Source organism: Octopus bimaculoides, chromosome 30 (assembly GCF_046866305.1).
Source record: "Octopus bimaculoides isolate indiv1 chromosome 30, ASM4686630v1, whole genome shotgun sequence".
Taxonomy (NCBI): Eukaryota; Metazoa; Mollusca; class Cephalopoda; order Octopoda; family Octopodidae; genus Octopus; species Octopus bimaculoides.
The window spans coordinates 853,528-866,249 of NC_142957.1; the positions used below are offsets into that span (position 1 = coordinate 853,528).

The following is a 12,722-nucleotide window of genomic DNA, read 5'->3' on the forward strand; positions in this document are numbered from 1 at the left end:
TGGTCCTCAACTTTGCTACATTTATTCTTGATACATGCTAGTTCATTTCTTATGTATCCCGTTTTAGCACCGGGGGGGGGGGGGCTGACCTATAATTCACAAACAGGTCTCTACTCACAGCATTCTTATAGAAGTTGGTGTATGTATTACCTCCCTTTGTTATTTTAGGCTGGAAGTCTCGTAGAGATAAACAACCATCTTTATTGGAGTGTTCAGTGGTAAATCTTATGTTACTATCAATGCTTGAGAATGTCGTGGATATTTTGCCAGCCTCTTCGCGTGATGAAGTGATGATAATATCATCTATGTATCTAGTGAAGAAAACACAGGAGCGACAGGTGCTGAGTGCTGGATGTTCTAGTCGGTTCATGTAAGTAATGGCTAGAAGGCCTGAAAGACTGGATCCCATGGGTAGGCCTGTTGTTTGCTTGTATATATTGTGGTGGAAAGTGGAATAAGTATTTTCTACGACGACCGCTAGACGTTGATTTATGTCCTGTGGAGTGAGGCCATAGCAATATATATCATATGAACTGATGGACTCTGTTATTAAGTTGACTACTGGAAGAGCGGGTACTGTCGTGTGGAGGGAAACAACGTCAAGGCTAAATGAATGTCTGTTGTGTATAAGTTGTATGGGTTCTATTCTGTGTAGTCTTCGGATGACCTCGTCAGAGTTGCTGACATGTTTACACACACACACACACACACACACACACACACACACACACACACACACACACACACACACACACACACACACATATATATATATATATATATATATGTACACATGTGTGTGTGTGTTTATTCCCCTCTACCATCACTTGACAACCAATGTCGGTGTGTTTATGTCCCCGTAACTTACCAGTTTGGCAAATGAATAAGTACTAAGGCTTACAAAAGAATAAGTCCTGCGGGTGGTTTATTTGACTAAAAGAGGTGCTCTAGCATGGCCACAACCAAAAGACTGAAACAAATAAAAGAATATACATAGACACACATACATACATCATATATATATATATGTGTATATATATATATATATATATATGTGTGTGTGTGTGTGTGTGTGTGTGTGTGTGTGTATGTGTGTGTGTGTGTGTGTGTGTGTGTGTGTGTGAAAGAATTAAAATGTTTAAGTTGATGTTTTTAAAAACAAGACAGTAAATGTGTGTGAGAGAGAGAGAGAGAGAGAGAGAGAGAGGAAAGTAAAAAGAAGAGAAGGACATATGAAGGATATAAAATAGGAAAGGTCGTCGCTGTCATTATTATGATAATAATGATGGTGATGATGCTGTAGGTGGTGAGCTGGCAGAATGGTTAGGACGCCGGGCAAAATGCTTGGCAGCTATTTGTTTGTCTTTACGTTCTGAGTTCAAATGTTGCCAACGTCAACTTCCATTCTTTCGGGGTCAATAAAATAAGTATATTTTGAGTTCTGGGGTCCATGCAATCAACTTACCTGCTTCCTTGAACTTGCTGGCCTTGTGCTAAAATTTGAAACCATTATTATTATTATGAATCATTGCCGCTACATTCTGAGTTCAAATTCCACCGAGGTCGGCTTTGCCTTTCATCCTTTTGGGGTCAATTCAATAAGCACCAGTTACACACTGGAGTTGGTGTAAGCAACTAGGCCCCTAACCTCTCCCCACCCCAAATTTCAGGCCTTGTGCCTATAGCAAGACAGGATTATTATTATTATTATTATTATTATTATTATTATTATTATTATTAATATTGTTGTTGTTGTTGTTGTGATGAGCTGGTAGAATTCTCAGGATGCAAAGCAAAATCTTGACCACCATTTTGTCCGTCTTTACATTCTGAGTTGAAATTCTACCAAGGTTGACTTAGCCTTTCATCCTTTTGGGATCGATAAATTAAGTATTAGCTGAGTACTGAGGTCAGTGTAATTGACTTGCCCCTTCCTTGAACTTGCTGGCCTTGTACCAAAATTTGAAATCATCATCATCATCATCACCACCACCACCACCACCACCACCACCACCACCACCACCACCACTACCATCATCATCATCATCATCATCATCATCATTAATGTGATGCACAAGCAGAATCGTTACAAAATGCTTTACATCATTTCTTCCTGGTTTACTTCTTGAGTTCAAATTCTGTCAAGGTCAACTTTGCCTCCTTTTGGGATTGATAAAATAAGAACCAGTTAGGGGCTCGGTCTGATGTAATCGACTAGCCCCTACACCCAAAATTTCAGGCCTTCTGCCTATCGTAGAAAGGATTATTATCACTATTATTATTATCTTCAAAAATCACACAAAAAAAACAAAAAAAGATAGGGGCATGGATGTAACGTTAAGGAATTCACTTCACAACCTTGTAGTCTCAGGTTCAGTCCCACTTCGCAGAACCTTAAATAAGTAACTTCTTCTAACGTTCCAGGTTGACCCAAGTCTTGTGAGTGGGTTGCGTACATGGAACTGATAAAGCCTATGGTATATATATATATATATATATATATATATATATATATATATATATATATATATATATATATATATATATATATATATATATATATATGTGTGTGTGTGTGTGTGTGTGCGTATTCATGTATGCATATATACAATTGTACTTGTATGTGTATGCGTATGCATATGTGTGTGTGTCTGTGTGCATGTGCGCATGTGTCGGTTCATGTCTCCTTGTCTTGTCATCAACTACTAATTATAATTACCAGCAAATGTCACTTCACACAAACAGTGTCGTTTGTTTGCAGTGTTCAACCAGAAAACACATCCAACCATTGTGCTGTTTATCTTTGAAGAACTTGGTGAAATATTCTCTTGCTTGAAACCAGGGGAGGATTGGTGACCCTAATCGAGTGTAGTCATAGACTTGATTGAGTGGGACTCACAAGAACCTGACAAGAAACAAAACAAGAATACGAGAGGGAAAATACAGAAAAGAAAATACATCTGATGTATTATAAAGGTTTTGACATCCAGTTTCCCTAACTGGCATGGGTAGGACAGTTGAAGAGGAAGCAGTGAGCCAGAGGACTTCGCTGAGCTCCAATGAAAGATTTGGCAAGATTTCTACAGCTGGATGATCTTCCTAAAACCAAATGCACAAACACGTGTGTGTGTTTATGCGTGCATGGGAGTATATGAATATATAAACATGGGTTTACTTATGTTTGATTGTACATCTGACTTTGTAAGCTAGCATGGGTTAGATGAATATATTATTATAGCATTGTTTTACAGACAGACAGCCTTCCTATTGCTAACCGAAAACCATTTTGCAAGAATGAAAGTTCGTATTTCCCATGTCTTCTAAGGTAGGGGGATTGCTTGACAGATGTTTCTGCTTAGAACAACTAAAAATAGATTGCAAACATAAGCATAAACAAATGCACAGACACCTACACACACACAAACACTCAGCTCGAGTTCACTGCTTCCTGTAGCAGAAACAGCAGGAAGCTAATGAAGGTGATTACATAAATTTTGTTCTTTAGTTGTTCATTAATTTATTTCGATAAACATACATATATACATGCACTGACACAAACATTTATACATGGGTATGCGAAGGTATGTTCATATAATTACACATGTGCGTCTATGTATATGTATGTGTGTATATGTATGCATGTATGCATGTATGTATATATATATATATATACATATATACATGTATATATATACATATATATATACATACATATATACATATATATACATATATATACATATATATATATACATATATATATACATATATATATATACATATATACATATATACACATATATATATACACATATATACACACACATATATATACATATATATTTACATACATATATACATACATACATACATATATATATATATATATATATATATATATATATATATATATATATATATATATATATATATATATATATATATATATATATACATACGTATATATATATATATATATACATACGTATATATATATACATACAGATATATATACATACATACATATATATATGAACTATACGGTCGTTATATCGACGACTGTATCGGTGCCACTTCACTCCCCCGCGAACATCTTGACTCGTTCCTCTCTTTCGTTCAATCCTTCCATCCTGCCCTCCACTTCTCCTGTACTATCTATGACACCTCTGTCCCCTTTCTCGACATTTCGGTCAGCATCCTTCACTCCGCTCTTAGCACCTCCATCCACTACAAACACACAGACTCACACTCCTATCGCAACTTCTCCTCCTCCCACCCTAAACACACAAAAACTTTCCATCCCCTATTCCCAATTCCTCCGTCTATGCAGACTTTGTAGTGACAGCCATGACTTTGAGACTCAGTCTCTACTCATGGCTCGCCAATTTAGCCTGCGTGGATATCCACCCACCACAATCCACACCGCCCTTGCCAGAGCACGTTCTGTGGACAGTGCATCTGCTCTCTCCCCCCGAACCCGCCCTGCCGTTTCCCACCTCCCTTTTCCCCTCACCTACCATCCCACCACCTACCCTTCCAACGCTCCATTCTCCGAGCTTTCCGGCGCCTCCAGTCCGACCCCTCCACCTCCCACATCTTCCCTAATCTACCCCTCCCCTCCTTCAAACGAGCCCATAACCTACGAGACATCTTGGTCCACAGCTTCTTCCCCAACCTAACCTCCCAACCTGGCTCGTTCCCTTGCTCCCGCCCACGCTGCCGCACTTGCCCTTACCTCTCCAACACCACCCTTCTCACCAGCACCCATCAACGACCCTATCGCATCACCGACTCCTTCACCTGCATTTCCACTAACATTATCTATTGTATCTCCTGCTCTCTCTGCCATTCTCTGTACATCGGACAAACGGGGCGCCGCCTGGCCGACCGATTCGCGGAACACCTTCGAGACATCAACATTGGCAATGACACCCCAGTGTCACGCCATTTCCGTTTTGCCGGTCACTCCTTGCAGCAACACCTGTCCGTGTTTGGATTGTCCATGCACAGGGGCCATCCGGACTCCCGTTTGCGCCGTGAACAGGGATTAATCTTCTCTCTTCGCTCCTTTGCGCCACATGGGCTCAACTCACCTCCCCTCTTCATCTACCCCTCCCCCTGCTTCTCTCCCCCACCCTCCCTCCTACCATCCATCTCTCCCCTCTCCTCCCCTCTCTCACTCTTACTCTCTTACTCTCTCACCCTTACTCTCTTACTCTCTCTCACTCTCTTCTCTCTTCCTCTCTCTCTCACTCTCTTCTCTCTTACTCTCTCTCTCTCACTTTCTTCTCTCTTTCCCTCTCTCGCACTCTCACTCTCTTCTCTCTCACTCTCTTCTCTTTCACTCTCTTTCTCTTCCTCTCTTTCTCCCCTCTCCCATACCCACCTTCCCCCTCTCTTACATCCACCTCCACCTTCCCCTTCCCACTTCATCGTCAACCCCCTCATAAGCTCATCCCACCCCACCCCAACACACTCCTACTCTACCTTCCCACTCCATCCCATCAAATCCCTACACCTACGACCCACCCCTACCCACATACCCCTACCTCTACCCCTACCCTCAGCCTAACCCACACTCCACCCATGCCTTTTCCACTTCCCAACACCCTCACATCACGCCACGCACACACTACAACTGACCAACTCCTTTCTCCCCTCCCCATTTTCACACATGCATACGTCAAGATCACCAGCATTCTATTTCTCACACACAGCCCCTCGTTCTTAGATCACCGTTCTTTCTCCCCCTTTTGTTATCTCCCCCTTTTCTTAACTCTCCAGTGTAAAATTTCTAACTTCCGGTCAGCCATAGCTATGATTGACCGTTGACCGAACACTATTCAATTTTTTTTCTCCGTGTTTTTCTCCTTGTCTCCGTATTCTTTCTGTTGAAGAGCGTAGCTCGAAACGTTAAAGACTTTCCGTATTCCCGAGCGTCATACTAATACATACTTGTGTTGTTTACACCACCTGTCCTCGTCAGTTGTTGTTTTTTCGTACATTCTCCCATATATATATATATATATATATATATATATATATATATATATATATATATATTAATATTTAGCAGAAGTAACAGAGACTCAAGGTTCCTGACAAACATTTATACATGGGTATGCGAAGGTATGTTCATATAATTACACATGTGCGTCTATGTATATGTATGTGTGTATATGTATGTATGTATGCATGTATGTATATATCCATATACATATATACAGGTATATATATACATATATATACATACACATATACATATATATATTGTTTTCTTTTCCGTTCGTTTTCCTGTCTTGTTTTTTGTCCGCCATTACATTCGTCCATAGCACAAGTTTAATTTGTGTATACAAATTTAATTTGCGGTCCATGGGAAGAGCCGTTTTAACGATGCGTCCTGCCCAACTCTTCGAAACGCCGGTGTTAAAATGGGGGTAGCTGATGAAGAAAAATATTCTCTATGTGGCTTGTGTGTTTTCTGTGATCTGGTTGTTGTTGTTTTCTTGTCTACGTTTTGTTTGCGGTGTGCTGTGCCCAGATATGCACCTATATATACAGGTAGACGTAGGTATGCACATACCTGTACGTATATATGCATATACTCATTTATTATTTGTTTTATATACATATATATATCTATATATATAAAAATGAGAATGTGTGTCTGTCTGTCTGTCTGTCTGTCTGTCTGTCTGTCTGTCTGTCTGTCTGTCTGTCTGTCTGTGTGAATCCCTAAAACTCGAGAACTACGCAACCAATTTCATTCAAATTTTACACATGCCTTACTTAGGGTTCCAAATTTTAACTTCTTGCAGAGTTCGAGCCCACAGCAACATACAATCTCCTCCACTATTTAAGTATTACGTGTCAAAAGTGAAACAAAAACACTCATGTCAAATACTTTCACTTTAAAAATGAAACTATTCTACTAACTGAAACAATCACATTTCGATACTGTAATGACAGATACTTTCAGAGAGAGAGAGAAAGAGAGAAAGAGAGAGAGAGAGAGAGAGAGAGAGAGAGAGAGAGAGAGAGAGAGAGAGAGAGAGATGTATATGTATACATATAGATGTATATGTACACGTTATTCCACTAACTGAAGCAATCACATTTCGACACTTTCAGAGAGAGAGAAAGAGAGAAAGAGAGAGAAAGAGAGAAAGAGAGAGAAAGAGATGTATATGTATACATATACATGTATATGTACACGTATATGCATAGATATTTATATATAGATATAGATCTATATGCATACATGTATATGTATACACATGTGTAGATGTATATATATATATATAGATGTACATGTAATATGTACACATATATACATATATATACATGCATACAGATATCTATACATATATACACCCATCACACACAAACACATGCACACAAACACACACATTAGTAATTTGTTTTCTTATCCAAAACTACGTCAAAAGTACTGAACGGATCTTTATGAAATTTGGAAATTATATTCTATGTATAACGGCCATAACTCCCATGAAAATTCATATATTTTTGACGTTGATGAAATTTTGACCCAAACATAACAGATGAGCATTATTTGTAATTCAACGGTACAACAGTGTAAGACTACCCTTTCAGATATACTTACATTGTGATTTCTGCAATGTGGTGCATAAATTGTCAAGTAAATGAGACGCATCTTTGACTCCACTGATTCACTTTCAAAGTGTTGAGTAAAATTATTTCGTTGCAGACCTCCTTTGGGTCTTTTTATTATCACTACGACACACATAGTCCCCAGATGGTAACATTGATTTCAAGGCCCTCCCAGATGAGAGACTGGCATTCCACTTAGTGTCTATGTTCCATGCTGGCATGGATTGGAGAGTTATTAATGTAGAAATATGGTATCGTAGCTACTAACAGTTGAGGGTTGCGTAGTCTAGACAGCGTTTTTAGATTTCATTATTCTCTTTAACCCGGGCAAAGCCGGGTATTTCTGCTAGTACATATATATATATACATATATACACACACACACATATATATATACATATATATATATATACATATATATATATATATATATATATATATATATATATATATATATATATATATATATATATATATATATATATATATATATATATATATATATATATATATATATATATATATATATATATATATAATATACGATAAATTCTTCATAAGAATTTATCAAGTAGTCAGCAAGAATTTATCCTATATTATATTATAAATAATTAGAATATATTCAGTGCTGAATATTATGCTGTATAAGCACATGTCACTGAGATGCAACCAGATAAATTCAAATCTCTTCCATGGATATATAATTGTGAACGAAAGTCATCGTGCTGTGATGGCTACATCGTGGTAGGTTGATTATTGTTTATTTTTATATATCTTGACCATACGTGTACTGATGAATAAAAGAATACAGGTTACTTCACAGTTTTTTCTGTATTTGATTGAGAAACCAGTGGTCTACCGTTGAGTTAAATGTTTTTTAAGAGATAAATTTTGAAAGCTGCATTCACTCGCTTTCAGTAAATATGTTGCTTATTTTTGGTAGTTTTTGACTTATTTAGTCCCTCGAAGCGTGAGGCATTAATACACAGTTGATGCCCTTTATATATAATTAATTATATATATATATTTATATATATATATATATATATATATATATATATATATATATATATATATATATATATATATATATATATATATATATATACGTATATATATACATACAGATATATATACATACATACATGCATACATATATATATATATATATATATATATATATATATATATTAATATTTAGCAGAAGTAACAGAGACTCATGGTCTCTGACAAACATTTATACATGGGTATGCGAAGGTATGTTCATATAATTACACATGTGCGTCTATGTATATGTATGTGTGTATATGTATGTATGCATGCATGTATGTATATATATATACATATATACATGTATATATATACATATATATACATACATATATACATATATATACATATATATATATATATACATATATATACATGTATATATACATATATGCACATATATTTATATATACATATATATATATATATAAATATATATATATATATATATATATATATATATATATATATATATATATATATATATATATATATATATATATATATATATATATATATATATTTATATATATATATATATGTATATATATATGTGCATATATGTATATATATATGTATATATATGTATATATATGTATATGTATATATATGTATATATGTATGTATATATATGTATATATATACATGTATATATGTATATATATATATATATATATATATATATATATAAATAAATATATATAGTTTTAGGGAAAATAACCAATTTTCAAGAACTCATCGATGAAAATCCACTATCACATATAGAAAAATTAATAATTAAAAGCACAATAAATGAGTATAATATAAAGTAAAGTAAATATCATAAGATGAATATAATAAAAAGATTACTCGTGTTTCATAACCAATTTTCAAATAGAAAAGAAATTTAAATCGATTAAAATCAATTGAAATTATCGAAAATAAGTTCTATTCAAAAATATAGCTACTCGTCAGATCGTAAGTAGAACAAGAATTAGATATATATCTCAACCAACAATAAGTACCAAATGAATTAATATGAAATACTTATTATATAAAGATAGAAAAATTATTTAAAAAATATCATAATATCAAAATAATAACCATTCAATAATCATCCCTTCATCCATTATAATAACATGTATATTATATACAAAAAACATCTTACATAAATTATCATTGTTTTAAATTATCATTGTTTTAAATACAAGTTGAACGAAGTTTAAGTTTAAAATAATAATGAAGATAAAATTAGTTCATATTTAACTGGTGTAATAGTTAAAGCTATACTATTTAAAGCTAAAGACGTTAATTTAATTATAATTAAAGATCAATTGAATAATAGAAAAATACAAGATTATTTATTTCTACAAACGTAATAATAAAAAATATGAATGAAAAAATTATAATTTAATTATAATTAAATAAACGTCTTTAGCTTTAAATAGTATAGCTTTAACTATTACACCAGTTAAATATGAACTAATTTTATCTTCATTATTATTTTAAACTTAAACTTCGTTCAACTTGTATGGGCCTAAGAGCTCCACATCAGCTCCTTTGCTTTCTAGTGAGTTTTCCACTCTAGTTACTAAATCAACAGAAATTACAGGTCGCTAGATCGAACACTTCTCTGAACTTTGAAACCCATGGGTCAGTTGTGGATGAAACAATGATGGATAATATGCTACAAAGACCTATCATTAGCTCCTTAAATTCCACGCCATCAGTAGATGAAGTAATGACATCAACAAGTAAATTGAATCTTGGTATGGTATCTGGAAATGATGTAATTTGTACTGGTCTTGCAATTTGGTGTTGATTACATCATACAGTCCCTTCATGTGCCATGTCGAGGGATGGTGTAATACCTAAGGACTGGAAGGATGCAATTATTCTTCCTCACTATAAAAGAAAGGGAACAAGAACATTGTGTGGTAACTACAGAGGTATTGCTCTACTATCAGCTGCTGGCAAGGTTCTGGCAAATATTATTACCTGCTTGAATAGGTGCCTACTAAATGATGTCCTTGTCCAATGATTTAAAGATTGCCTTTGATACTGTAAGTGGGGCTTTTCGATGGAAAAGACTTGGCAAGCTTGGATGTCCAGATTACTTTGTATCTATAATGAAATCCTTTTACTATGGGATGGATGCTTGAGACAATCTTGGTGAAGGCATGGCGGGACCCATTCCTGTAGAGAATGGTGTCAAGCAGGCCGACATCCTTACACCAAATCTCTTTCTTTGTACTTTGCTGCATCTTTTACTCATGCTTTTACTAAGGTTAGCTCTCTAGGAATATATGCCATATATCGATCTTCTGGCCGCCTCCTTAATCTGCGCCGATTTGCTACCAATTCGAAAGTTTTCCAGTCTCTTATTCGTGACCTCCTTTATGCAGATGACTGTGACTTAGTCACTCATAGAATGAATGACATGCAAATACTCATGAATCGTATTTCTGCTTCTTGCAAGGCTTTTGGACTCAGTATTAACCTGGACGAGACTGTTGCAGTATTTCAGCCTGCACCAGGAAATCTATATGTGGAGCTAGCTATCTTGGTTGAAGGAACAATTCTGAACGTGGTAGATTAGTTTGTCTACCTGGGCAGCACACTCAACCGTTCTTGTTCCCTGGATAATGAAATATCTTTCAGGCTGCTTAGAGCAACTGATTCCTTATGGTATTTCACTCTCGTGTCTGGTCCCAGCATGGCATCAGAAAGCAAACAACAATCGCTGTGTTCTGTGCATGTGTACTGACATCGCCCCTTTACTCATGTGATACATGGACCCTTTACAAACGTCATGTAAGTATCTTTGAACGGTTTCATCAGAGATGTCTCAGACTTATTCTGGATGTTGGCTGGACCTTAAAAACTCCAGGCATACAGGTCATGAGGACAGCTGATATCTCGAGTATTGAGGCGATGGTGCACAAGCACCGGTTACGTTGGACCAGATACCTTATTAGAATGAAGGATAGCAGGATCCCTAAACTGATGCTATATGGGGAACGTGTGAAGAGAAAGAGACCTCCGGGAGAAACCAATGCTGCGATATATGCGTGCATATTTTTTTTGTATACATGTATGCGTATCTATGTGTGTATATTTGAATTTATGTAGAAATACATGTAACTTTATGTGTGAATTTTTATGTGTTTGTGGCGCAAAACATCATTTTACAACTATCTTCTAAGTATTTTATCTCTGTCCTTCTCTAACTTTCTGTTTCTCTTTTTCTTTTTCTTTTTCCAAGGTTCTCTTTCCCCCACCCACTAATTATTATCTGATTTTTTTCCTTTTTTATCTTTCGAATGTAACAACTAACTTGCATAAGCATGCGCCAAGAGATTTTCTTCGCGTGCGTGTACATACATACATACAAACATACATGCATACATATATATAAATTTTTTTTCAGAATAAAATAAAAAACCAAGGCTGTGAAGATTTTAGAACATTTATAAATAGGTCTTACAGCTGTTTCCAGGATATTTATTATGTCCCTTCATCGAAGACGGTGTGAGATAATGGTTAAGCGATAGTTAACTTAGATAAGATATGAAATAGAGAGTGAAGTGGAGCGATGAAAATAGATGTGAAATATGCAGGGATATTGCACTTGTAGATCCATTATTTAGGCAGAATGGTATAAATATATGATTCCAATACCTTGTGAGAAAAATCCAATAGTATTTAGCATTGGTCATTCCACGTATAGAGTTTGTACACAGTGCTATTGAATTAAAGGTTTTATTTTAAGTGACCTAAAAGTATGGACTGTATTTGTAAGGTCAAATCGAAAACAGGAAAAGAGGAATGAAGAAAAGAGAAAGAAAAAAGAGAAGGAAAGAAAGGAGAGAAAAAGACAGGAAGAGAGGAATAAAGAAAAGAAAAGAGGAAAAGGAAAAACAAGGAGAGAGATTATAATAGAAAGTGTACCAGTTAGTGGTCAGTCAAGATAATTTGAAACTAAGAATGGGGAGATAAGGGTGATAGAGAGAGAAAGGTATTAGAGTTTAAAAAAATGGAAGGAATGGAAGGGTGATAGA

General features: G+C 35.4%; 1 protein-coding gene across 2 annotated transcripts in view; it reads right to left on the reverse strand.

Annotated features, from left to right (window-relative positions):
- Nucleotides 1-902: 902 nt before the first annotated feature.
- LOC106873011 (uncharacterized) overlaps nt 903-12,722 on the reverse strand; it is a 115,548-nt gene continuing 103,728 nt past the window's right edge. The window contains exons 15-16 of one of the 2 annotated variants that reach the window (XR_016239151.1): nt 2,720-2,905; nt 903-970 (exon numbers count right to left, since the gene is read on the reverse strand). The gene's annotated coding sequence lies outside the window, so the exon portion shown is untranslated. Of the gene's footprint in view, nt 971-2,596; nt 2,906-12,722 lie in introns of those variants that run through there. The other variant, XR_016239153.1, reaches the window with a different exon arrangement.